Genomic DNA, 27,674 nt, shown 5'->3' with positions numbered 1-27,674 from the left:
TACAATATTCTAGAGACAGGCTGCAAAGAAGTAAATTGTCAACATATTAAAGCAAAATGGTAGGTTGTAGAGGTAGTTGGGAGAGGTCCAGTTGAAGTACCTGAGCAAAATAGTGAGGGCTGCCCCTAAACCCCTGGAGGAGGACAGGTGAGTTGTTGGGAGTAGGCTGTGTCAGGGTGAGTCCAAGTGAAACCAAAAAGGTTTTGAGAGGAGGGATGTAGAGGGATAGTAAAAAAGGCATCTTTGAGGTCTAATACAGAGAAATGGCTAGTGTTGGGAGGAATTTGTGACACTAGGGTGTAGGGGTTTGGGACAACAGGACAAACAGGAACAATAGTGGAGTTGATTTGTCACAAATCCTGAGCCAGTCTATAGGAGCCATCCGGTTTTTTAAGGGAGAATAGGAGTATTGTGGGGAGAATGGGTGGGGATTAAAATAACGGCAGCCAAAACTCAGGAGATGATGGGCTTGAGTCCCCATAATCCCTTAGGGTTGAGGGGATATTGTGGGACCGCTATATAGTGCTTAGGATCCTTCAGTGAAATTTGAATTGCAGAACGGTGGGTAGCTGCAGTGGGGGAGTTGGTGTTCTGTACTACGGGGTTTACATGGCTGAGGAATTTGGGATTTAAGTCTGTTTGATGTGGAGTGTCTGAGGAGGGGTTCTGTTCTTGATATAATAATAAATAAGGGTGGCTTTGGTGTAGGGTTGAGAAATGAATGATTCCTCCTAGTTTGTGTAGGATGTCCCTCCCTAATAAAGGAATGGGACAATGAGGAATGACCGAAAAAGAGTGAGTGAGGGTGACTCCCTGAAATGAGTAGTATGGAGGCGGTGTGTTGTATGGGGTTTCTTGTATGCCCTTCATGCCAACAACAGAAATGGATGAATATTCTAATGGGCCTTAATATTCAGTTAATACAGAGAGACTTGTCCCAGTATCCAAAAGAAAGGTAATATTCTTACTGGATACCTTCCTAATTACCCTGGGTTCTGTAGATTCACTAGACATGAGGGTGAAGGAAACCAGGCACCCTCAGTCATCAGTTGTCAGCACCAACAGTGAAGAGATTTCCTCCTGTGATGGTCAGTGAACTTCATTATGAGCCACACCTGAATAGGGAAGGTGTTCCCAATGGGGGCAGTCCATCTTCCAGTGTCCCCAAAGACCACAAGTTGGGCACGGTTTGGTGGGAGGCCAGGGGTTAGGACAAGCCTTTGCCCAGTGTCCAGGGTTGCCACATTGGAAACAGACTCCCCAATAGGTAAGGGAGTTTTCCTTTGGGTTATTAGGAGGCTTTGTGTAACTGGCTTTTGGACAGCAGAGGTGAGCATCTGGTATTTTAAATGGAGATGTTTCTTTTTGAATTTGTGTTCCTCATCTTTGTTGTTAAAGATACAGAAGGCCACATTTAGGAGGTCCTGCTGGGGTGTCTGGGGACCCTCCTCTAATTTTTGTAATTTTTTCTGGATATCTGGGGCAGATTGGGAAACAAATTGGAGGTGGAGAAAAGTTTGACCTTCTCTAGATTCTGGGTCCAAATTAGTATATTTAGCATAGCTTCAGTGACGCACAATAAGAAAAGGGAAGGATTTTCCTGGAGCTCTTGTGTAATTTCTCTGAGTTTTTCATCATTAACTGCCTTATGGGCATGCCCACGAGAAGACAGGTAATCATGTGGTCTCTTCACCTGATGCCATTGTCTTCATGTTGGTAAGTCCAATCTGGGTCTCTACAGGGGACTGCATCATTGGCCACTGGATTTTGTATAGGGGCTTGATTATGGAGTTCATCTGCATGTGTTTCAGCTGAACGCCAGATGTGCTTTTTTCGTGAGGAATGAGGGTGGAGGTTAGAATGATATAAATGTCATACCAAATTAAATTAAAGGATTGAGTTGTGTTCATGAATTCCCTGCAATAATGAGATAGATTTTCAGAGAAAGATCAGGTACTGTTCGATCTGTGACAAGTCAGACATGGAGAAACGGGCATGAACATGAGCAATGCCTTCAGCCCCAGCCACTTCCTGGAAAGGGAGAATGGCAGATGTGGTTTGACTGGTTGGAGTAGTTTTTGAATGGGTAATGGGTGGAGAAGGAGGAGGGGCGGGATTTAGGGTTAAAGCTTGGGGCAGGAGGGGCCAAAGGAGTGGAGGGTTTGGACAGATCCTGCATTTGGGCAGATGCAGGAGGTTGAGAGTACAGAGGGGGTTCGTCTGCAGGAATAAAAGGGGTTTTGGAGGAAGGGGTTTCAGAGAAAGGAGAGAGCCGGGGAGAGTTTTCATTAAGAAGAAGGATTTCGGCTGGGCGCAGTGGCTCACACCTGTAATCCTAGCACTTTGGGAGGCCGAGGCGGGCGGATCACGAGGTCAGGAGATCGAGACCATCCTGGCTAACACTATGAAACCCTGTCTCTACTAAAAATACAAAAAAATTAGCCAGGTATGGTGGCCAGCACCTGTAGGCCCAGCTACTCGGGAGGCTGAGGCAGGAGAATGGCGTGAACCTGGGAGACGGAGTTTGCAGTGAGCCGAGATCACGCCACTGCACTCCAGCCTGGGCAAGAGAGGAAGACTCCATCTCAAAAAAAAAAAAAGAAGAAGAAGAAGGATTTTGTGAGGGTTGCAAGCTTGACATAGGGAGGGTTAGGATTTAAGGTAGAAGAAAGCCTGAGTATAGGGAACCTCTTGCCATTTGCCATTCTTGGTGATAAAGGTGTCAAGGTCCCTGAGAATTTGAAAGTCAAAAGTGCTGTTTTTGGGCTATCGGCTCTCATTATCTAATTTGTACTGGGGTCAGGCTGTGTTGCAATAAAAAACTAAACGTTTTGGCTCTAGGTCCTCCCGTAAGCCAAGTTTGGTGAGGTTGTGAAGGAGACACCCCAGTGGGGAGGACGTAGGAACGTGAGATTGTTTGGCACCATGTGGACTGGTAAGAGGAAGCCAAGGGTGTCTGCTTTTGTTCTAGGTGTCCCCACACAAAAGACAGAGAACCGGAATCCTCTTTACAAAGAGAAGGGTAAAGCTGAGGAGACTGGGCGTCCCCAAGATTTCTTCCAGCTTAGTCCCACTGGTCCTCTGAGCACTGGAATGGCAGACCTGACTTTCCCGGGTACTGCGAGAAAGCCAGGGAAGGCAAATCTTTATCAGTTGGCTGGATTAGTGTCCGATGTTGGGTGTTCTGGTTGGAATCAGCAGAGGGCCTCCCAGACTGGAGCTGTGTGAGGAAGAGAGAGAGAAGAGGGAGGAAGAGGGGACAAGGGTTACAGAGTGAAATACCCGTTGCAGGTGGTTGGAGGTGGATCCCTGAGACATGAGGGTTTTGAGAACCCACTGGGGAGTAGCCCCAGCCCAAGCCTCACAGTCCCCTTTAGATTAGTTGTCCTCCTCACGCAAATTGCTTGAAAAGTGAAGACAGAGAAAAGACAAGGCGGATGGCCAGAGACCCTCAGGATCCAGGAGTTAGCCTGGGACGAGCTGCCATTGCCCAGTGCTTCCTGGGTTGCAAGAGAGCCTCTACCCCCAAGACCTGTCCAAGGTTTTGGCACCAAATATAAGGGTTGAAAAAAGAAGAAAGAAACATGAAAAACGGCTCAACAGTCAAAGACAGGTTTAGTTTGGAGAGTAAACCTGAGAGGGGCTTCTGGATAGTTTAGGTCAGGAGCCTTCTCTCTTATAGACTAAGGGTATTTAAGGGTTTAGGGAGGGGGGAGCTTATCACAGGTTTGGAATGTTTCTGGGTGGAGGAGAGTTTTATTGTGGGGTTGGGATGTTTCTGGTCGGAGTGGGGTTTATCTTGGGGTTGGAATGTTTCTGGTTGGAGGTGTCATTTGTGGTTTATGGTCATGCTGACATTAGCCATTAGGCTGATGTTTTTGGGGCTGGATTTAGGTGGTTTATAATCAAGGGGAACTTAAAATGGCAGTGTTTGTCCAAGATGGTGATGCTCCTGCTCTGTCAACAACCACTAGATAAATGCTTCCCCCAAACCTCATAAGATCAGTAGTTTGTTTTCCTTAAGGATATTGTGCCTGATGAATATAGTTTTCCTTTAATAAGTAAGTCATAATATGTATTCATTTAATTTCAGATACTGAGAGGTAGATGCCTCCTCTGACAGAGGCAGATAAAAATAAGCAAAGATGTCATTAGACACATGCGCAAAGGGCGTGAGACAATAGTTCACAAAGGAGGAAATGCAAATGTCTTGAAAAATGAGGAAATGTTCAATCTTTCAAGTAATCATAGAAATGCAGATTGAAATATTGAGATAACTTTTTCTTTTTTAAAAAAAGATTAATGCTAGTAAGGGTTTACTGAAATAAATGATACCAACTTAAAGCCTTGAAAAATATTTTATCTCAATAGTTTTATTTTTATCCCTTCTCCCATGAGAGAGAGAAAAATAAATAAGGAGAAAGAGAGAGGGAGATGGGGAGTGAGAGGGGAAGAGGAAGGTAGATATGGGAGGAAAGAAAGAAAAAGAAGGGAGAAGCCTTTTGAACAAAATTTGGCTATGTAAAAAATAAAGTCAGATGAGGTATAGAACAAGATCCTGGAGATGTCAAACCAAATGGTAAGAAGCCCATTTTACAGGAGTTACAGCAGTTTATAGAGCATAATGGAGGAATATTTTGACCTTTTTCAGGATTGGCTGTTATACATTAATATTTCTGTAAGTTCAAGCTGATTTGTCTCGAGCTGATTGATTTAATTTTACTGATTCATGCTGATAAGAATGTAAAGCTTATGTTTTATGTTTTATGATTAGAGCTAGCCTTTAGGGGAAATAGGGATGACTTAAAGTTTGCTTACTTGGTTATGGGCGATTGGCCTTGGGGTGTATCTTATCAATGGCCTCTATTCTTATTTTTCTTTGACAACCATGCTAATGAGAGATAATAAAAAGAATGAAAGAGCCCTTTTGGCTGTCTGAGCAGCACCATAGTGGTTGGCGAGAACAAGCACCAAAGGTGGCAGAAAGGGAGCCAAGAAGAAAGTGGTTGATCCATTTCCTAAGAAAGATTGGTGTGATGTAAAAGCACCTGCTATGTTCAATATAATACTGGGGGCCTGGCACGGTGGCTCACGCCTGTAATCCCAGCACTTTGGGAGGCCAAGGTGGGCAGATCATGAGGTCAGGAGTTTGAGACCAGCCTGACCAACATGGTGAAATCCCGTCTCTACTGAAAATACAAAAATTAACTGGGCGTGGTGGCGCACACCCATAATCCCAGCTACTCAGGAGGCTGAGGCAGAAGAACTGCTTGAACCCAGGAGGCAGAGGTTGCAGTGAGCTGAGATGGTGCCACTGTACTCCAGCCTGGGCGACAGAGCGAGACTCCGTCTCAAAAAAAAAAAGAAAGAAATATTGGGGCTGGGGGCAGTGGCTCATGCCTGTAATCCCAGCACTTTGGGAGGCTGAGGTGGGCAGATCACCTGAGGTCAGGAGTTCGAGACCAGCCTGGCCAATATGGTAAAACCCCGTCTCTACTAAAAATACAAAAATTAGCCAGGCATGGTGGTGGGTGCCTGTAGTCCCAGCTACACGGGAGGTTGAGGCAGGAGAATAGCTTGAACCCAGGAGGTAGAGGTTGCTGTGAGCCAAGATCATGCCACTGCACTCTAGCCTGGGCGACAGAGTGACTCCATCTCAAAAAATAAGTAATAAATAAATAAATAATAAATAATAATAAAATAAATAATATATAATAATATATAAATAATAATAAATAAATAAATAAAGGTAAATAAATAAATAAATAAATAAAAGTAAATAAATAAATATTGGAAAGATGCTAGTCACCAGGACCCAAGGAACCAAAATTGCATCAGATGGTCTCAAGGGTTGTGTGTTTTAAGTGAGTCTTGCTGATTTGCCAAATGAGGAAGTTACATTTAGAAAATTCAAGCTGATTACTGAAGATGTTCAGGGCAAAAACTGCTGAACTAACTTTCATGGCATGAATCTTACCCATGACAAAATGTGTTCCATGGTCAAAAAATGGCAGACCATGACTGAAGCTCATGTCGATGTCAAGACTTCCCGTGGTTACTTGCTTCATCTGTTCTGTGTTGGTTTTACTAAAAAATGCAACAATCAGATATGGAAGACCTCTTATGCTCAGCACCAACAGGTCCACCAGATCTGGAAGAAGATGATGGAAATCATGACCTGAGAGGTGCAGACAAAATGACTTGAAAGAAGTAGTCAATAAATTGATTCCAAACAGCACTGGAAAAGTCATAGAAAAGGCTTGCCAATCTATTTATGCTCTTCATAATGTCTTCATTAGAAAAGTAAAAATGCAGAAGAAGCCCAAGTTTGAATTAGGAAAACTCACGGAACTTCATGGTGAAGGTAGTTCTGGAAAGGCCACTGGGGACAAAACAGGTGGTAAAGTTGAAAGAGCTGACGGCTATGAGCTGTCAGTCCAAGAATCTTGTTTAAAGTTTAGACTTCTAATAGTGACAAAGAAAAAGTCCTATTTGTGGGGGGGAAAAAAAAGAATAAAAGAGACAATTCAGGTAAGAAATTGAAAGAGTCTAATAAACATTAAAAAAACCCAACCTCACTAGTTATCAGATGTGAATTACAATAACATATACCACCATGTTTTAATGATTGAATTCTAAAGTAATGAGGGTGCAGTAACTGTCTTACGTTCTTCTCTCACTTACTGCTGTCGTAGTGGCTCTGTGTATTTCTATTTTTTTTTTTAAGACAGAGTCTTGCTCTGTCGCCCAAGCTGGAGTGCAGTGGCGGGATCTCAGCTCACCGCAAGCTCCGCCTCCTGGGTTCACACCATTCTCCTGCCTCAGCCTCCCAAGTAGCTGGGACTACAGGCACCTGCCACCACGCCCGGCTAATTTTTTGTATTTTTAATAGAGACGGGGTTTCACCGTGTTAGCCAGGATGGTCTCGATCCCCTGACCTCGTGATCTGCCCGCCTCGGTCTCCCAAAGTGTTGGGATTACAGGCATGAGCCACAGCGACTGGCTCTTTTTTTTTTTTTTTTAAGAAGGGGTCTCACTCTGTCACCCAGGCTGGAGTGCAGCGGCGCAATTTCGGTTCACTGTAACCTCCACCTCCCGGGTTCAAGGGATTCTCCTGCTTCAGCCTCCCAAGTAGCTGGGATTACAGGCACCACCACTCCCGGCTAAATTTTGTATTTTTAGTAGAGACAGGGTTTCACCATTTGGCCAGGTTGGTCTTGAATTCCTGATCTCAAGTGATCCACCTGCCTTGGTCTCCCAAAGTGCTGGGATTACTGGCGTGAGCCACCTCACCCAGCTGAAATGTATTTCGTAAAATTCTGGAAACTGGCAAGTGCTTGGATTCAAGGACAAGGAGTGACAACTGCAGGGGGCCTTCTTGCTGTGTCATAACATGTGAAGGCATCACAGGATAAGAAGAGTGCAAGGCTGGCTTTTATCACAAACCCACTCTTAAGATAACTATAAACCCACTAATCTGTTAATTTATGAAAAGATTAATCCATTCATGAGGGCTTAAGGGCTGTCTCTTAAAATTCTCACCTCCTTTTTTTTTTTTAGAGTCAAGATCTTGCTGTGTTGCCCAGGCTGGAGTGCAGTGGCATGATCATGGCTCACTGCAGCCTTGACCTCCTGAGCTCAAGGTATCCTCCCACCTCAGCCTCCTGAGTAGCTAGGACCACAGGTGTGTGCCACCATGTCTGTCTAATTTTTAAATGTTTTGTACAGATGGGGTCTTGACCAGGCTGATCTTGAACTCCAGTCCTCAAGCAATCCTCTCGTGTTGGCCTCCTAAAGTTCTGGGATTACAGACATGAGCCACCATGCCTAGCCTAGTCCCACCTCTTAATAGAGTCACCATGGTAATTAAATTCCAACATGAGTTTTGGAGGAACACAAACCATAGTGGTATGAATACTTTGAAAAGAGTTTGGTGGTTTCTGATTATGTGAAAGACAGAGTTACCACATGACCCAGCAATCCAACTGTTATATACTTCCCCAAAAGAAATGAAAACATGTCCACACGAAGACTTGTGTGCAACTGTTCATTGGAGTTTTTTTCATAGTATGTATCTCCCAACTGGTAGCAACCAACTGGTGAATGGATAAACTGTTTTACATCCATACAATGCAAAGCTACTTACCAAAAACAGCTACTTTAGATTTTTCTGTTTGTGAGCCAAAACAAAATAGAAACAAACAAACAAAAAACCTACCAATACACATCACAACATGTATGAATCTCAAAAGCATTATGCTGAAAAGAGCTGAGTGTGGTGGCTCACACCTGTAATCCCAGCACTTTGGGAGGCCGAGTGGGGTGGATCACTTGAGGTCAGGAGTTTATGACCAGCCTGGCCAACATGGTGAAAGCCTGTCTTTACTGAAAATACAAAAATTAGCCAGGTGTGGTGGTGGGCGCGTGTAATCCCAGCTACTCTGGAGGCAGAGGCACGAGAATTGCTTGAACCTGGGAGGCAGAGGTTGCAGTGAGCCAAGATCACACCAGTGCACTCCAGCCTAGGTGACAGAGCAGGATTGTCTCAAAAAAACAAAAAACAAAAAACAAAAAAAAAGGCATTATGCTAAATACAAGGAGCCAGACACAAAAGATTCTACTATATCATTCCACATTTATAAAATTTTAGAAAAGGCAAATATTGTATATAGTGATAGAAAGCAGACTGATGGTTAGATTAATGTGAAATATTTTGCCACATAGTGCAATGGAAATAACATAAAAAAAATAAACAAAAAAGTCAGTGTCTATCATCAAGATAGCTTCTAAGGAAGCTTCTACTGATATTTACAATTTATTGTCTATATCAAAGGCTATTTTACTTGTGGCTTTTTGGAGAGGCCAGTGGAGATTACAGCTCTGCCAAATTACATTTTTGTGAAGCAATTTGCAATCACATTCTTGTTATATGGAGAAAAATCCTTGTTCTTGAAGGGAATTCTTAAAGGGAAGGGATGGTTGCTGTCTTACTCTTCTTCATTTTTCCTGCAGATATCTAATGTATATTCACTTGAAGTAAGTCTTATTTGGGGAGTGTAGCAATATGTGTCAAGGCACTTAACATTGTGTCAAGGGTCACAGTGCCAAGCACCATGTCAAGGCAGAGGGAAGATGATTGATGATGTATCCTGAAGAATACTGCAGTCAAAGCTTGGAGAATGAGTTGAGTGCTGTGGAAACCCTGATGACAGGGACTACAATGAGGAAGAAGACCCAGAGCAGCGAAAGCTTTGGCAATCTGGCCAGGGAGACTATTGGATAACTAGGTATCCTGGATTTATGCAAAGGCTCTACAATGAGATTACTCAGTTTATAATTTGGATTAACCTGTCGTTTCTGTGGGCTCACCCAGGAATTTTCCTTACAGTATGATGTAGGGAAATGCCTTTGACCACTCCCCTATCTCTTTATCAATACCTGGGTCACACCTCTACCTAGCCCCCTTCCTTCCTTCCTTCCTTTCTTTTCTTCTTTCGTTTCTTCCTTTCTTTCTCTTTCTTTCTTTTCTTCCTTTCTTCCTTCTTTCTTTCTCTATCTTTTTCTTTCCTTCTCGCTTCCTTCCTTCCTTCCTTTTCTTCCTTCCTTTGTTCTTTCCTTACTTCTTCTTTTTTTTTTTTTTTGAGACCCAGGCTGGAATGCAGTGGTACCATCCAGGCTCACTGCAACCTCTGACTCCTGGGTTCAAGTGTTTCTCCTGCCTCAGCCTCCCGAGTAGCTGGGACTACAGGGGTGCACTACCATGCCCGGCTAATTTTTGTATTTTTAGTAGAGACGGGGTTTCACCATGTTACCCAGGCTGGTCTCAAACTCCTGACCTCACGTGATCAACCCACATTGGCCTTTCAAAGTGCTGGGATTACAAGGGTGAGACACCACGCCTGGCCCCTTTCTTCTTTTTTTTCCTTCCTGCTTCCTTTCCTCCTTCCTTCCTTCTTTCCAGAAATTCGTGTCAGTTCATCCTGTTTCTTTTTTATTGACTAGATCGGGGTCAGAAAACTGACCTGCAGCCTGTTTTTGTATGACCCATGGGCTAAGAATGGCTTTATCTTTTTAAATGGTGCATAACAAATCCCCAACATGCCTGTCTTTTGAGTTATGCCTCTCCCAGTCTGGATCAGTTGCTTTCTACATTTGCTGTTTTTGATCCTGTGATTTTCCTTCGCCATCACTTTGTGTCTCTCCTGTTTCCTCTATTCCCTTCCCTTTCCCTCCCCTCCCCTCCCCCACTCCCCTTCCCCTCCCTCCTTCCCTCCCTCCCTTCTTTCTTTCTTTCCAGGGGAATTGGCAGGGGAGCAGGAAGTCAAATCACATGTCACCATGTGACTCTTGGGACTCCTTCTTCTCGTTTCTTCTCCTTTGTAGTAGGGGCAGGGCCAGCAGCAGGAGCTACAGAGCCAGGGCAGCAGAGGCGGCCACAGCCCTGTGGGAGAGCACACTGGCAACTTGCCAATACCCTGGGCAATGACACCTTTAATGTTCTTTCCATTCAGCTCACTGATGATCTTGCTGCACTGGTTGCCATTGGCCTTGTTGCTTATATTGTACAGGATCTTCTTGATGTCCTTGGTGCTGGGCAAGGGGTTGCCCCCAAGGGCAGCCAGTAGGTAGGAAGGACGACCTTCTGTGACCCGGAGGAAAAGAAAGTCACACCTTCCTCTTTTAGTTTGTTTCTTTTCTTATTCCTGTGTTGCTGCTGAGAAATCCAATCCAATTCCAACTCCCCCACCACCCTTTTGTGCCACCCTTCTACCCCTTCTGGAAGCCTGAGAATCTCCTGTTTGTCCTAGATATTTTACATTTCATAATCATATGCTTTAGTGCAGGACAATTTTCATCTATTATGATGGACACTTTCAGTTTGGTCCTTCTATTCTGAGTGTGTTTCTTCAACTATTTCTTTTTTTTTTTTGGTGACGGAGTCTCACCCTGTTGCCCAGGCTGGAGTGCAGCGGCCCAGTCTCAGCTCACTGCAACCTCCGCCTCCTGGGTTCAAGCGATTCTTCTGCCTCAGCCTCCCAAGTAGCTGCGACTACAGGTGCATGCCACCACATCCAGCTAATTTTTTGTATTTTAGTAGAGACGCGGTTTCACCGTGTTGCCCAAGCTGGTCTTGAACCCCTGAGCTCAGGCAATCCGCCCGCCTCGGCCTCCCAAAGTGCTGGGATTTCAGGCGTGAGCCACCACGCCCGGCCTGAAGTATTTCATTGTTGATTTCTTCCCCTCTGTTTTACTCTTCCTGGAAATTCTGTTACTTGGCTGCTGAACTTCATAGATTTCATAAATTTTCTTTCCTTTTTTTCTCTCATTTCCTATCTCCTTGTCTTTTTGCCACGCTTTCTGTGTAATTTCCTCAATTTTATCTTTCAATTCTTCATTAAAATGTTCATTTCTTATCATGTCTTTAACGTCTAAAATTTCTTCTTGTTCTCTGAATGTTCCTCTTTTTACAAAATAACATCTTGTTCTTGTTTTCAGAATGCAGTATCTTTTCTTATCTTATCTTTCTCAAGACTGAGAAATGGAAAACTACAGAAACCACAACTTGAAAAACAGCACAGAAACCACAATTTGCAAGACAGATAAACTATGTCAGCAACAGCTCAGCTTGGACCCAGGTGTTCAGGAAACAAAACCACAGACTTTTTCACAGACAGCCTTGCCTAGCCTATCAACACAGACAGTGACTCAACTTTGCAACTTTTGACCAATTCTTTCCTGCCCTAACTCTACCCTTCCTTCCTGCCCCTCCCCCAACTCTTGTTATCCCCGCCCTAAAAGCATCCTTTGGCTGACGCCTCCTCAGTGAAACCTATAAAACTCAAACGTTAAAGCTACTCGGCGTCCATTTGACTGACTCCATTTGCTCACTATCTCCCTTGCCTGGCACATTTCTAATAAACTAAGCTTCCTTAGTTATTGTTATTTGTTATTTGTTTGTTCTATGTTTTAACCATAACAGATTTATTTGCTGCTCTTTTATGAGAAACTTTCTTTTTTTTTTGAGACAGAGTCTCACTCCGACGGGGTTTCACCATGTTGGCCAGGCTGATCTCAAACTCGTGACCTGAAGTGATCCGCCCGCCTCAGCCTCCTAAAGTGCTGGGATTACAGGTGTAAGCCACTGGGCCTGGTCTTTTATTTATTTATTTTTTTGAGATGGAGTCTCGCTCTGTCACCCAGGCTGGAGTGCAGTGGTGCTGTCTCGGCTCACTGCAACCTGCACCCCCCGAGTTCAAGTGATTCTCCTGCCTCAGCCTCCTGAGTAGCTGGGACTACAGGCACCTGCCACCATGCCCAGCTAATTTTTGTATTTTTAGTAGAGATGGGGTTTTACCGTGTTAGCCAGGATGGTCTCGATCTCTTGACCTCGTGATCCACCTCCCTCGGCCTCCCAAAGTGAGTGAGTGAGCCACCGCGCCCAGCCCGCGCCTGGTCTTTTATGAGAAGCTTTGACTGAACATGAGTTAATTTTCTTTCATCCACATAGTATTCTGTTTCTCCAAGGTGTTTCCCTGCTTGTGTGCTCTTTGTCTTGCATGATAGAGGCTTACTTAAGAGTTTTGGTAATTTTTGGTTTCTTACGATGAGGAATGAAGGACTACAGCTGATTGGAAGTTTGCATTATATGGAGAGCTCTTGTATTTCTGATTTTACTGTAGGGCCATTTATTTGTTGGGTAATCTTATCAGTTTCTCTTCTTTCCTCTTGGGCTGCTTTGATTCCTGAGAGAAAGGTGTGACAATCCCCTTCCTAGAGGGTAAAGATCTGGCTGACATGGTTTGGGCACTAAATGATTGATGAAGGCTGTGAGGCAGGAGGCAGGGGCTTAGCAATCAGCAAGCATGGTATTGTGTAAACCTGTATTTTTGTTTGGTACCAAAGCCCTCAGCTGTACCTGATGTTTCCCAGTCCACAGACTCCAAATTCTGCTGAAACTAGGGAGAAACAGTCATCCAGCAGCATGAGAGCAGGTAGAAGATCTGGGTCTGTTTGTGATTCTACAATATAATCATTTCTGTTTTCAATTTTTCTCTACTGTTGCCACATAATTCAGCTTTCTCAGTTCTTCTGAGTTAGTCTGCAATCATCTCTTTGCTTTTTAGCCTTCAAAGGTTTATCATCGGCCAGGTGTGGTGTGGCTCATGCCTGTAATCCCAGCATTCGGGAGGCTGAGGCAGGCAGATCACCTGAGGTCAGGAGTTCGAGACCAGCCTGGCCAACATGGTGAAACCCCGTCTCTACTAAAAATACAATAATTAGCCGTGTGTAGTGGCATGCACCTGTAGTCCCAGTTACTGGGGAGGCTGAGGCAGGAGAATGGCTAGAACCCAGGAGGTGGAGGTTGCAGTGAGCCAAGCTTGTGCCACTGCAATCCAGCCTGGTGACAGAGTGAGACTCTATCTCAAAAAAAAAAAAAAAAAAAAAAAAAGAAAGAAATGTGAAGACAGGAGATTTGGGAGGGGCCAGGGGCAGAATTATAGGGTTTGGCTGTGTCCGCATCCAAATCTCATCTTGAATTTTAGTTCCCGTAGTCCCCACATATAGTGTAAGGCGGTGGGATGTAATTGAATCATGGTGGCAGTTTCTCCCATGCTATTGTTGTGATAGTAAGTTCTCACGAGATCTGATAGTTTTATAAGGAGCTTGCCACTTCACTTGACTCTCATTCTCCTTCCTGCTGCCCTGTGAAGAAGAACATGTTTGCTTCCCTTTCCACCATGATCATCAGTTTCCTAAGGCCTCCTCAGCCATGCTGAACTGTGAGTCAGTTAAACTTCTTTCCTTTATAAATTACCCAGTCTTGGATGTGTTCTTATAGGAGTATGAGAAAAGACTAATACAAACTATTTCAATAAGCCATAAAAAGCAATAAAAAGGCCAGACAGGGCCAGGCACGGTGGCTCATGCCTGTAATCCCAGCGCTTTGGGAGGCTGAGGCAGGTGGATCACCTGAGGTCAGGAGTTCAAGACCAGCCTGGGCAACATGGTGAAATGCCATCTCTACTAAAAATACAAAAAATTAACCAGATGTGATGGCAGGCATCTGTAGTGCCAGCTACCTGGCAGGTTGAGGCAGGAGAGTTGCTTGAACCCAGGAGGCAGAGGTTGCAGTGAGCTGAGATTGCGCCACTATACTCCAGCCTGGGCGACAGAGCAAGATTCTGTCTCAAAACAAAACAAAACAAAACAAAAAATGGGTCAGGCACAATGGCTCATGCCAGTAATCCCAACACTTGGTGAGGCTGAGGTGGGAGGATCACTTGAGTCCCAGAATTTAAGACCAGCCTGGGAAACATAGTGAGATGCATCTCTATTTATATAATCAAAAAAGAAAAAAAAGGCAATATTCCTTTAATAGTGTGAGTGTCTCAATGACAAGAAATCAGGTATTTCTATTCCCCTAGAGTTGTTTTTCTTTTTTTTTTTCTCCCTCTGTTGCCCCGGCTGGAGTGCAGTGGCTCGATCTCTGCTCAATGCAACTTCTGCCTCCCAGGTTCAAGTGATTCTCCTGCCTCAGCCTCCTGAGTAGCTGGGATTACAAGTGAGTGCCACCACGCCTGGCTAATTTTTTGTATTTTTAGTAGAGATGGGGTTTCGCCATGTTATCCAGGATGGTCTCTATTTCCTGACCTCATGATCCGCCCACCTCGGCCTCCCAAAGTGTTGGGATTACAGGCAGGAGCCACTGTGCACGGCTGAGCATCTCTTATTTTCTCCACCCACAGGTAAAGAATACTTTCACCAATATTCTGAATTGTATTTTCTCAAGCCCATTTGATAAATCTGCACATTCTTGTCCTTTAAGCCAAGAGTCTTACCTATTAATAAGTAGGTGGAGCTGTACCTGGATATTAATTCAGTAGCATCACCTATGAGCAAAGTGTCCATTTGGGGTAATCAACATCATCACTAATTCTAATACAAAATGTTTTGGCATAGTCATCAGTGACACGTAATTCCTCAAAATAAGTGGCTGTCATTGCTTCAGTCTCTTCATTCTGCCTCTGGTAGCTCCTTGCACTCCCTTCGGCCATATGGCCCCTAGAGCAGCCCTGGGGCTGGTGCTGAGGTCCAGAAGCTCAGGGTGGAATTTTTAGTTTCCAAATATTTTTTATCTGTGGTTGGTTGAATCCCCAGATGTGGAACCCACAAATACAGAGGGCTAACTGCGTATGTGTGTATGTGTGTGTGTACATGTTGAATGTTGGTGTTAGTTTATACCTTATGTTCATTTTTAAAACTGTCTTTTTTTGAGACAGGGTCTTGCTGTGTTGCCCAGGCTGGAGTGCAGTGGTACTATCATACTCACTGCAATCTCAAATTCATGGGCTCAAGTGCTCCTCCTGCCTGCCTCAACCTCCCAAGTAGCTGAGAATACAAGTGCTTGCCACCACACCCAGCTAATTTTAAATTTTTTTTGTAGCAATTGGGTCTCACTATATTGCCCAGGCTGGTCTTGAACTCCTGGCCTCAAGTGATCCTCCCACCTCAGGCTCCCAAAGTGCTGAGATTGCAAGCATGAGCCACCATACCTAGCCTGATTATTTGGTATTTTCATTGTGTTAGTCCATTCTTGCACTACTATAAAGAAATACCTGAAACTGAGTAATTTTTCTTTTTTTTTTTTTGAAACAGAGTTTTGCTCTTGTTGACCAGGCTGGAGTGCAATGGCATGATCTTTGCTCACCACAACCTCTGCCTCCAGAGTTCAAACAATTCTCCTGCCTCAGCATCCCAAGTAGCTGGGATTACAGGCATGCGCCACTATGCCTGGCTAATTTTGTATTTTCAGTAGAGACGGGGTTTTTCCATGTTGGTCAGGCTGGCCTTAAACTCCTGACCTCAGGTGATCCACCCACCTCAGCTTCCCAAAGTTCTGGGATTACAGGTGTGTGCCACCGGAAATGGGGTAATTTTTAAATAAAAGAGGCTTAATTGGCTCACGGTTCCACAGGTTGTACAGGAAGCATGCTGGGGAGGCCTCAGGAAACTTTCAATCATGGTGAAAGACACAAGAGAAGCAGGCACGTCTTACAGGGCCAGAGCATGAGGAATAGAGAGAGTGGTGAGGTGCTACACACTTTTAAACAACCAGATCTCCTGATAATCCACTCACTATCACGAGAACAGCACCAAAGGGGAAATTTGCGTGCAAGATCCAATCATTTCCCACCAGACCCCGCCTCCAACACTGGGGATTACAATTTGTTATGAGATTTGGGTGGGGACACAGACCCAACCATATCATTCATTATCACTCAATTTAAGTATGTCTTAAAATTAAAAAAAATTTTTTTTGGTCTTATAACTGATGAAGTGGCAAATATTTCTTAATTTTTCTCATGACATCTGCTTGGTCCCAGGAGTTACTTAATGGTGCACTTTTAAGTTTCCAAGTAAATTTTAAGTAATCTTTTTTTTTTTTTGGGACAGAGTTTTGCTCTTGTTGCCCAGGCTGGAGTGCAGTGGCGTGATCTCAGCTCACTGCAAACTCCGCCTTCTGATTTCAAGAGATTCTCCTGCCTCAGCCTCCCAAGGCTGGGATTACAGATGCCCACCACCACGCTTGGCTAATTTTTGTACTTTTAGTAGAGATGGGGTTTCACCATGTTGGCCAGGCTGGTCTTGAACTCCTGACCTTGTGATCCACCCACCTCGGCCTCACAAAGTGCTGGGATTACAGGCATCAGCCACCATACACAGCCAATTTTAAGTAATCTTTAACTTTAAAATTTTAATTGCCAGAAGGTCAGAGACTGTGGCCAGTAGAATATTCTGATTAGTAGATGTTTTTTCCCTCCATTCTAACTCTAATGCCCTTTCCTTGAGCTAAAGCTTTTCTCCTTAACTCTGTCTTCCTCTAGAATAAGGGAAGACATTTTTGAGAGGTTCTTATTTTCCTCTGACCCCTGGCCACTAGTCCAACTAGTGCAACACATACCTGAATCTTAGAGTAAGTGGAGCACAGGATTAAACTGCAACTCGTGCCACACATGTCATTTTTAGCCCTCTCCACAGTGCATTGCATGTAGGACTAGTAGATAGCATTTCTTGAAGGCTCACCATGTGCTGGGCATTGTACTAAGAATATTGTATACAGTATCTCATTTAATCATCACAACACCTTTGTTTTCTGCCACTTTGTGCATGAGGAAATGGAGGGAATGAGAAATTGAGTAGCTTCCCCCAAGGCACACAACTTAAGGTGATAACACCAAGAGAAGTGCCCAGTGTTTGTCTGACCACAGAGCCCATGCTATGTGAGCACTCACATGAGATGTGTTGAACAAATCTTATTTTGTCATTTGCTGAAATAAGGTTTGTTCAGCAAATGAACACATTCAGTGAATCTGTTCAGTAGTTCACAGCCAAAATGGAATTTGTTGCCACTGGGTTATGCATCCACATAATCCTCTGTTATCACTTTATATAGTACACTCAACACTTGGTGAAAATCCTCAGGAATTTGGAATTGTCTTCCTTTTGGACTATTTTCAAGCTATCTCTGAAATAAGAATGTGAAGAAATACAAGGCTGGTAAATTATTAAAGCTGCTACCTATCTCTTAATGTCAGCGGTTTTCGTGTTACATGTCTTTCTGAAAAACCAATAGACACCTAACCACATCCTTGTTCTTAATGCTTCCTGTTAATGCTGTTAAAGCTCAGGAAATTGTGAACTTTCTAAATTACTTAAGATAATTTGCAATCTTCCTCAAAAATCACTTTTTGTTGCTTCATCTTGTTGCATAACTTTGCTTTATCCTCACGATAGATCCCATTTTCCACAATTAATTACTTATACATTTTAAATTTGTATTGTATATGTTCATACAAACAAAAATAAAATAAAATAAACTGAATATATATGGAGTAAACTTTATTATTTATTTATTTTACTTATTTATTTATTTATTTATTTATTTCGAGAGGGAGTCTTGCTCTGTCACCCAGGCTGGAGTTCAGTGTCACAATCTTTGCTCACTGCAACCTCTGCCTCCCGGTTTCAAGCAATTTTCCCACCTCAGCCTCCTGGGTAGCTGGGATTACAGGTGTGCACCACCATGCCCGGCTAATTTTTGTATTTTTACTAGAGACCGGGTTTCACCGTGTTGGCCAGGTTGGTCTTGAACTCCTGACCTCAGGTGATCCACCTGCCTTGGCCTCCCAAAGTGCTAGGATTACAGGTGTGAACCACCACGCCTGGCCTTATTATTTTTAAAGTTTTGTGTGGTTTTTCTTTTTTAAAGTTTTCTTCTTGAATTCAATGACAACAAGCAATGTTTGAAATTATCTTTTGATTTTAAATATCTACTGTTTCTACTTTAAAATGAAAGAAACACAATATGTACAAGTTAAAACAATAGAGCTGTTGATGATCATTTACTTTTTTATTGTGACAAAGTATATATTACATAAAATTTATCATTTTAACTTTTTTTTTTTTTTTGAGGCAGAGTCTTGCTTTGTTACCCACGCTGGAGTGCAGTGGCGCGATCTCAGCTCTCTGCAAGCCCTACCTCCCCGGTTCACACCATTCTCCTGCCTCAGCCTCCCAAGTAGCTGGGACTACAGGCGCCTGCCACCAAGCCCAGATAATTTTTTGTATTTTTAATAGAGACAGGGTTTCACTGTGTTAGCCAGGGTGGTCTCGATCTCCTGACCTCGTGATCTGCCCGCCTCAGCCTTCCAAAGTGCTGGGATTATAGGCGTGAGCCACCATGCCCGGCCTTTTTTAACCGTTTTTAAGTGTAACATTCGGTGGCATTATGTACACTCACCGTTGCACAACTGTCACCACGGAATTTCCCCCAGATTGCAGAATTACTTTGGGAACACTATTTTGGTGATCTGAGGATTTTCAGAGGCTTTCACTTGAATGTTCTTAATATAATAGCCCTCCCTCACTCCATCAATCAAAGAACAGTTGCTAAATATACCTTTTCCCACTATTCATTCTGAGACTAGAGAAGTAACCACTGAATGGCTCCATCACGCCATTGGACACACTGGGAAACTGACTCTGGTCAAAGTTCCATCTATCACCTGGGTTCTGTAAACTTCTACTCTGAGTGGTGGACTATGCTGGATTTGTTGTTGTTGTTGTGTTTGTTTCATTTCATCTTACTTTATTTTGTGTCTCCATGGATTAGCATCAGTTCAGAGCCAAAATCAATTAACCCCCCCACCAAAAAAAAAATTTATCTTTCTCCAGTTTATAGTCACACTGGGAAATGGCCCTACTTGTCTCTGGGGAATGTTTTACTGAAGATCCACAAAACACACCTGTGGTCACGTTGCAGTGTGCTTTTGGGCTCCAAGTCTGTGAACTAGCTTAGTTTGAGAATCTGGCTAAGAGTGTGTGAATTTCTGCTACAGTGAATTAAACTAGGTTTCTGCCCACTAGACCTAGAATCATTGCCTGGATATGTGAAGAAGTACTCTGGGCTGCCCTTGTATTTAATTCCTACAGTCTTATGACTGATTCCACGATGTTACATATCCCGAAAGGTCATACCCTCTGATCATACACACTTCATCCCTGTGGGTTACTCTGGTAATTGTACTCACCTTGTGTTATGCAATTTGTGTTCACCCAAAATCCGTAAGTTGAAACCCTAACCCCCAATGGGATGGTATTAGGAAGTGGGGTCTTTGGGAAATAATTAGGTATAGATGAGCTCATAAGGGTGGAGCTCCTGCTATAGGATTAGTGTCCTTAGAGAAGAGAAAGAGAGGAGATCTCACTCTCTTTGCCATGTGAAGATAGCCATCTGTGAACCAGGAGGCAAGCCTTTACCACAAACCAGCCATGCTGGCACCCTAATCTCAGGACTTCCAGTCTCCAGAACTTGAGCAATAAATGTTCGTTGTTTAAGTACCCATCTATGGTATTCTGACTGACTAAACCCAAACTGACTAAGACACCTTGTCACTGCAAGCTAAGGATTGCCACTGGCCTCTACCACTCCTGGATCCTTTATTCCAGCTGAGATCAGGAAATTCAATTCCATGGCAACATCCTTTGCCACCATCTCCTGCTGGCAAAGAACAGCTGCAACAGAGTTTTATAAGAATGCTCAAGTCTCCTTACTGTTGCATCTGTAATGCCTGGGTATAGGGGACGTCCTCCAGGCTCTTCCAGGGATGACTGTCTTTCAGAGTGGCAGGGCAGGCTGTTCATAACAGATTCATGCATTATTCTTGTTTCCCTGGGCCTTTAGACTCCTTCCTCTACTTGTATACAATGTTCATAACAGCATTATTCATAATAGTCAAAAAGTGGAAACAACCCAACATGTGTTCATTGGCACCATCCTAAGGCTTAGTGTTTATCTGCCCTTTATTTAAGATGAAGAGGTTTTCCTTGCACATCCATTTATTCACCCTGTTACCGAAATGCCAGGGGTTCTGTCTAGGTACTGCTGCTTGATCACTGAGACAATGAGTATTGCCAGGGAAGAAGGCTTTAGTTGGGTGATGCAGCTGAGGAGTTGGGAGATGAGTTCTAGATGAGTCCCAAATCCATCTCCCTGACTGATTAAAATTAAGGGTTTGTATAACAGAAAAGAAATGTAACCATTTTTGGGAAAACAAGAATTAGGAAGGGGTAAAGGGGAGGAGTTGGTCAACAAGAAGCAGGTGGCTGCTTAGGCAATCATGATTGGTGAGGGGTCTGCCTCCTCATTGTCCAGATGCAGTGATCTGGTAAGTTTCAGTTCCTTGATAATATCTGGGAGGCCTGATGGTTGGCTTCATGAGGAAGGAAGTCAGATTAAGACGAATGTAACTTTCTCAAGTTTTAAGACTAGGAGGGTCAGTTTTCTTTCAGTTTCTTTCTTTTATTCAAAAGAAACCACAAATACCAGTTCTATCAGACAGTTGGGCCATTTTCAACCCAAGGCATCTGAGTTCCTCCTCATCAAGGTAGGGTGACTTTAAATGTCTACAGAGGTGGAGTGTGGATTGTCCTCAGATTATGTGTTTGTTTATAGGGGTGTGTGAAAAATTTCCCCTATCATTCAGCCTTCATGATGGAAGATCTTTTTCTCCTTTCTTCTTCCTTCAAGTCTCTATTTCCTTTCATTTTCCCCTGCAATCAGCTGCCTGTTCTTCTATCTCCTCCCTATTCCCAGCTGTAATTTTATCTAGTCTTTGTGAATTAAGAAACCGGTTTAAGAAACTGGTTTGTAAGCATGCATTTTAATCATTTCAAGTCACAGTCAAGTTAGCAATTCTTGAATTTTTTTCTGCAACATTGTGGCCTGGGGAAGGTGGGAAAGGAGCTTTTGGGGGATCATTAAGAGAGCACAGCACAAAGGTATACAGCAAATATAAGCAAATGTATACTTCAAGACCTAACCATGCCACGTTATAACAGAAACACTTTTCTCCAGGACTCTTGTTGGCATCACCCCTTAGGATCCAGATATATTGGAGAAGATACAAATCATTCTGACTTAAAGAATCTTCAAATCAGTAAATATTTTTTGAGGATCATTGCTGTACCATGTACCATGCAAAATGCCAGGAATACAACAGTTAAACACAAAACACACATGATTCCTGCATTTGTGGACCATGTTTTTATGAACCTCATAGTACTGGCTAGAATTGTGAAATCACTGTAGGCATCATCTCTACTGCAGAGAAGAAAACTTTTGCATATATTGGAGAACGGAGCCTCTAGTCATATTTCAATATTGTCTTCAACTCCCTTTTAATTCAAGGCCTTCTTCATTACAATCCACAGCCTAGAATAGAAATTTAGACTAGTTGATAGCCTACAAGAGTTGACAAGGCAGAGGAGATGCTCAGAGATAGAAAAGGAGGCTTGTCAGAGTTTCCAAGTTAACTACATTGTGTATCTCAGATGAGAGAAAAAGGGTTTCTCTTGTTAATTAAGAAATTCCTTTGGAGATTAATGAAGACAGAATGCAGGATGTGCAAGAGAATATTCTCAAACCAAACAGCTTTTAACCTGGGAGAATAAAGAGACCCAAAGGGCTAGTCTTTGTCTAGAGCAGAGAAAACACAGAAGAAAATTTAAAAATATTCTTCCATTCCAATATTTGTATAATCTTGAGGAAAAGTCCTTTTTAAGCAAAAGACAAAATCTTTAATCCAGAGGATATAGAAGAAGAAAAAGATTTATGTTTGGCTGCATAAAAATTAAAAACAGCGTAGTAAAACATGTGACTAAAATGTTAAAAAGCAAAGAGCATTCTGGGGAAAAATATTTGCAACACTTAAGATTGGCACATACATTTCTTACAAGTAATAAGTCCAACAACTTAATAGGAAAATTGGCATTCTACTGACACTCGTTTGAATTTGGGAAAAAAAATCTTGTAGAAAGAAAATTGGCAAAAGATATAAACCTACTGTTAAGAGAAAAATACATATTAAATAGCATGCATTAAATACTAAACAAAGTAAATATGGCATATAAATAATTGAGAAGATGTTCAACTACATTCATAATTAAGGAAATGCAAATTAAAATAGCAGAAAACCATTTTAAGTAGACGGATAAATCTCCATGGTGCTGGGGAATTTGCTGGAAAATAGACATACTTGGAACTATAAATCTTTGTAGCTGCATTGGTGGGCAATTTGGCATATTTTTTTTTATACTTTAAGTTCTGGGATACATGTGCTGAACGTGCAGGTTTGTTACATAGGTATACATGTGCCATGGTTGTTTGCTGCACCCAACAACCCGTCATCTAGGTTTTAAGCCCCGCATACATTAGGTATTTGTCCTAATGCTCTCCTTCGCCTTGCCCCCCAACCCGACAGGCTGCAGTGTGTGATGTTCCCCTCCCCTCAGTGTGTGATGTTCCCCTCCCCTCAGTGTGTGATGTTCCCCTCCCTGTGTCCTTATGTTCTCATTGTTCAACTCTCACTTATGAGTGAGAATATGCGGTGTTTAGTTTTCCGTTCCTGTGTTAGTTCGCTGAGAATGATGGTTTCCAGCTTCATCCATGTCCCTGCAAAGGACATGAACTCATTCTTTCTTATGGCTGCATAGTATTTCAAAATGTAAAACACAATATTCTTTACATCAGTCATTTCCTGTTTGCTTTCCGACCCATTCCCTACCCTTCTGCTCTGCTCTGTCCCACAGAGGCTGAGCCCTGCAAACTACAGTTCCTAAGCCCCTTTGCCAACGGGCTTTCATTTAGAATCAGCCAATGGAAAGTGCTGGCAGGAGACTGAAGGGTGAATAATTGAATGGGAGAGACAGCATATTTCTCTCCCCTTTCTGCATCTGGGGGTCTTCCCAGCAGCGGCTGCATCTGTCTCATATATGACCCAGCTCCCACCAGGCAGGACAGTCCTTCCCACCCAGCTTCTAGCCTCTGGTCACACCGGCTCCTCAATTTGTCCCTTTAGCCCTTGGTGGTTTTATGTTGTTGCTGATCTTTTCTTTTTTTTTCTGAGTGGGGGACACAGTTTCATTCTTGTTGCCCAGGCTGGAGTGTAATGGCGCCATCTTGGCTCACCACAACCACCGCCTACTGGGTTCAAACGATTCTCCTGCCTCAGCCTCCCGAGTAGTTGGGATTACAGGCCTGTGCCACCACACCCGGCTAATTTTGTATTTTTTTTTTTTTTTTTTTTTTTGAGACGGAGTCTCACTCTGTCGCCCAGGCTGGAGTGCAGCGGCGTGATCTGGGCTCACTGCAAGCTCCGCCTCCTAGGTTCACACCATTCTCCTGCCTCAGCCTCCCAAGTAGCTGGGACTACAGGTGCCTGCCACCACGCCTGGCTAATTTTTTTGTATTGTTTTTAGTAGAGACGGGGTTTCACCGTGTTAGCCAGGACGGTCTCGATCTCCTGACCTCATGATCCGCCCACCTCGGCCTCCCAAAGTGCTGGGATTACAGGCGTGAGCCATTGCGCCCGGCCTAATTTTATTTTTTGTACAGATGAGGTCTCACTTTGCTGCCTAGGCTGGCCTCGAACTTCTAGCCACAAGTGATCCTCCCGTTTCAGCTTCCCAAAGTGTGGGGATTACAGGTGTGAGCCACCTCACCTGGTCCAACCATTTTATTTATAATAATTTTTCCTTCATTCTTAGCTATGTGAGTGTCTGCAGGCAAATACCTCAGCACAAGGATACTCAGTGAAGCATCGTTTTTAAGGGAAAATGCATAGAAACAATCTAGGTATTTATTGATTGGTGATTCATACAATGGAATACTATACAGCAAATTAAAGGAATGAGATAGATTTATATATGTGGAAAGATAGGCAAGATATTGTTAAGTGAGAAAAGCAAGATGCCAAACAGCATGTACAGTATGAGTTAAAAAAAAAAAATACACATAGGCTGGGCGTGGTGGCTCACGCCTGTAATCCCAGCACTTTGGGAGGCCGAGGTGGGCAGATCTTGAGGTAAGGAGGTGAAGAGATTTGAGACCATCCGGGCTAACATGGTGAAACCCTGTCTCTACTAAAAATACAAAAAATTAGTCGGGCATGGCGGCACGAGCCTGTAGTCCCAGCTACTCGGGAGGCTGAGACAGGAGAATCGCTTCAACCCAGGAGGCAGAGGTTGCAGGGAGCTGAGACTGCGCCACTGTGCCACAGCCTGGGCGACAGAGCGAGACTCCATCTCAAAGAAAAAAACAACAAACAAAACAAAACAGCACAGCCGGGCACAGTGGCTCACATCTCTAATCCCAGCATTTTGGGAGGCCAAGGTGAACAGATGACTTGATGCCAGTGTGTCCAGAATTGATTCCTTCCGGTGGGTTCTTGGTCTCACTGACTTCAAGAATGAAGCTGCGGACCTTCGCGGTGAGTGTTACAGCTCTTAAAGATGGTGTATCAGGAGTTCGTTCCTTCAGATATGTCCAGAGTTTCTTCCTTCTGGTGAGTTCGTGGTCTTGCTGACTTCAAGAATGACGCCGCGGACCTTCATGGCGTTACAGCTCTTACAGGTGGCCCCGCCCACGTCCTGCTGATTGGTCCATTTTACAGAGCGCTGATTGGTCCATTTTACAGAGTGCTGATTGGTGCATTTACAATCCTTTAGCTAGACACAGAGCGCTGATTGGTACATTTTTACAGAGTGCTGATTGGTGCATTTACAATCCTTTAGCTAGACACAGAGCGCTGATTGGTGTGTCTACAATCCTCTAGCTAGACAGAAAAGTTCTCCAAGTCTCCACTCAACCCAGGAAGTCCAGCTGGCTTCAGCTCTCACCAGGAGTTCAAGACCAGCCTGGGCAACATGGCAAGACCTGGCTCTACAAAATTTAAAAAATTAGCCGGGCATGGTGGTGCATGTTTGTGGTCTTAGCTACTTGGGAGGCTGAGAGAGGAGGATCACTTGAGTCTGGGAGGTCGAGGTTGCAGTGCGCCATGTTCATGCCACTGTACTCCAGCTGGGGCAACAAAGTGAGACCCTATCGCAAAAAATAAATAAATAAAATAAAAATTTTAAAGACATACATGCATACATATGTGCTTTAAAAAATAGTGTCTAAAAAACACTCTGGAGCTAGACAGCCTGGGATTACATCTCAGTTTCACTACTTGATAACTTGTTGGGCAATTTACTTGAGTTCTCTGTTTCTGTATCTATCCCTGGTTCCTTATCTGTAAAATGGTGTTATGATAATAATCCTCATAAGGTTTTTTTGACTATTACATGAGTATAATTCAAGAGTTGGCAAACTAATAGCCATAGGCCAAATCTGGCTGTTGCTTGTTTGTTTTTTTTTGAGATGGAGTCTCGCTCTGTCACCAGGCTGGAGTGCAGTGGCCCAATGTCAGCTCACTGTAACCTCCGCCTCCTGAGTTCAAGTGATTTTCCTGTCTCAGCCTCCCGAGTAGCTGGGACTTCAGGCACACACCACCATGCCCAGCTAATTTTTGTATTTTTAGTAGAGACGGGATTTCACCGTGTTGGCCAGGATGGTCTCGATCTCCTGACCTCGTGATCTGCCTGCCTCGGCTTCCCAAAGTGCTAGGATTACTGGCGTAAGCCACTGCCCCTGGCGCTGTAGCTTGTTTTTCTAAATAAAGTTTTATTGGAACATAGCTGCATCCGTTAGTTAACATACTCCCTATAGCTGCTTTCATACTACAACAAAGTGTTGATTAGTTGCAACGGAGACCAAATGCTCCACAAAGCCTAAAATATTTGCTATGTAACTTTTACATAAAAAATTTGCTTTCTGCTGAGTTAATGCATATAAAGTGTTTAGGAGAGTACTTGACACGTAGTAAATGTTCAGTGTTTATGGTGGTTATTGTATAAACATGGAAAATTTCTGCAAGGATTCCTACTTGGGAGTCTGGAACACCATTCTTTGATACCATTTGACTTTTTCTTTTTGTCTTATACCTTTTTATGTTTGATTCTCCATAAATTATTTCTTTAGTTAAAAAACCAATTAGCAAGCCGGGCGCGGTGGCGCATGCCTGTAATCCCAGAACTTTGGGAGGCCAAGGTGGGTGGATCACCTAAGGTCAGGGGTTCAAGACCAGCCTGGCCAACATGGTGAAACCCGGCCTCTACTAAAAATACAAAAATTAGCCAGGCGTGGTGGCACTCGCTTGTAATCCCAGCTAGTCAGGAGGCTGAGGCAGGACAATTGCTTGAACCCAGGAGGCAGAGGTTACAGTGAGGTGAGATCGTGCCACTGCACTCCAGCCTGGGCAATAGAGTGAGACTCAGTCTCAAAAAAAAAAAAAAAAAAAAAAACCCAATTAACTTAAAAATAATTTTAATTGTCATTAATTATATAATTTATATTATTTATATTTAATGTCCTTTTACATTAAGATAAGCAGAACTGGGAGAGATCTCGTAGTTTGGCACACTATAAACCCTAAACTGGGCCAAGAGCAGTGGCTCACACCTGTAATCCCAGCACTTTGGGAGGCCAAGGCAGGTGGATCACCTGAGGTCAGGAGTTTGAGACCAGGCTGGCCAATATGGTGAAACCCTGTCTCTACTAAAAATACAAAAAATTAGCTGGGCCTGGTGGCACGTGCCTGTAATCCCAGCTACTTGGAATATTGAGGCAGGAGAATCACTTGAACCCAGGAGGCAGAGCTTGCAGTGAGCTGAGATCATGCCATTGCACTCCAGCCTGGGCAACAAGAGCAAAACTCTGTCTAAAACAAACAAACAAACAAAAAACCCTAAACTGTAGATTCTAAGATTTATGTGGTTTTGAAAGATACAAAGCTATCCGGGACCTTTAGGGGTCCATCTGGGATGGTTTGTCATATCCGGAGCTGCATTTGAGGGCTGGTTCATTTGCAAGTTCCCGGGAAGGCAGAGATAACATGAATTGGTATTTTCCACAGCAACTTGTCAAGAGCTTTATCTTTTCTCCCATCTGTTTGGATTGGATACTTACAGCTCTACAGCTGCTCTTTGGAAGAATCTTACAAATTCTGAGGAGAGAGCACTTTGCCTGGAAATCATGCTAAAGTTTTCTTTGTAGCTACTTCAGTTATCTATTGCTAGATAATAAACCACTCCAAACTGCTCCTGTTTTTGTAGGTCTGGACACTAGACAGGGCTTGGCTGGATGGTTCTTTTAGTTCATGTGGTGATAGCCATGTTCACTCACTAGGATGGCTTCAGTGAGACGATGGGCTGGGGTTCTGACAAGAAAATCC

The 27,674-nt window shown here is 43.5% G+C and overlaps 1 pseudogene; it reads left to right on the top strand.

Moving 5' to 3' along the window:
* The first annotated feature begins 1,012 nt into the window (after positions 1–1,012).
* LOC129010685 (small ribosomal subunit protein eS1-like) lies at positions 1,013–10,625 on the top strand (annotated as a pseudogene).
* Positions 10,626–27,674: the final 17,049 nt, after the last annotated feature.

The sequence above is a fragment of the Pongo pygmaeus genome, chromosome 10 (assembly GCF_028885625.2).
Source record: "Pongo pygmaeus isolate AG05252 chromosome 10, NHGRI_mPonPyg2-v2.0_pri, whole genome shotgun sequence".
Taxonomy (NCBI): domain Eukaryota; kingdom Metazoa; phylum Chordata; class Mammalia; order Primates; family Hominidae; genus Pongo; species Pongo pygmaeus.
The sequence above is the reverse complement of the archived record's forward strand: the minus strand, read 5'-3'. Positions and strand labels throughout refer to the sequence as shown.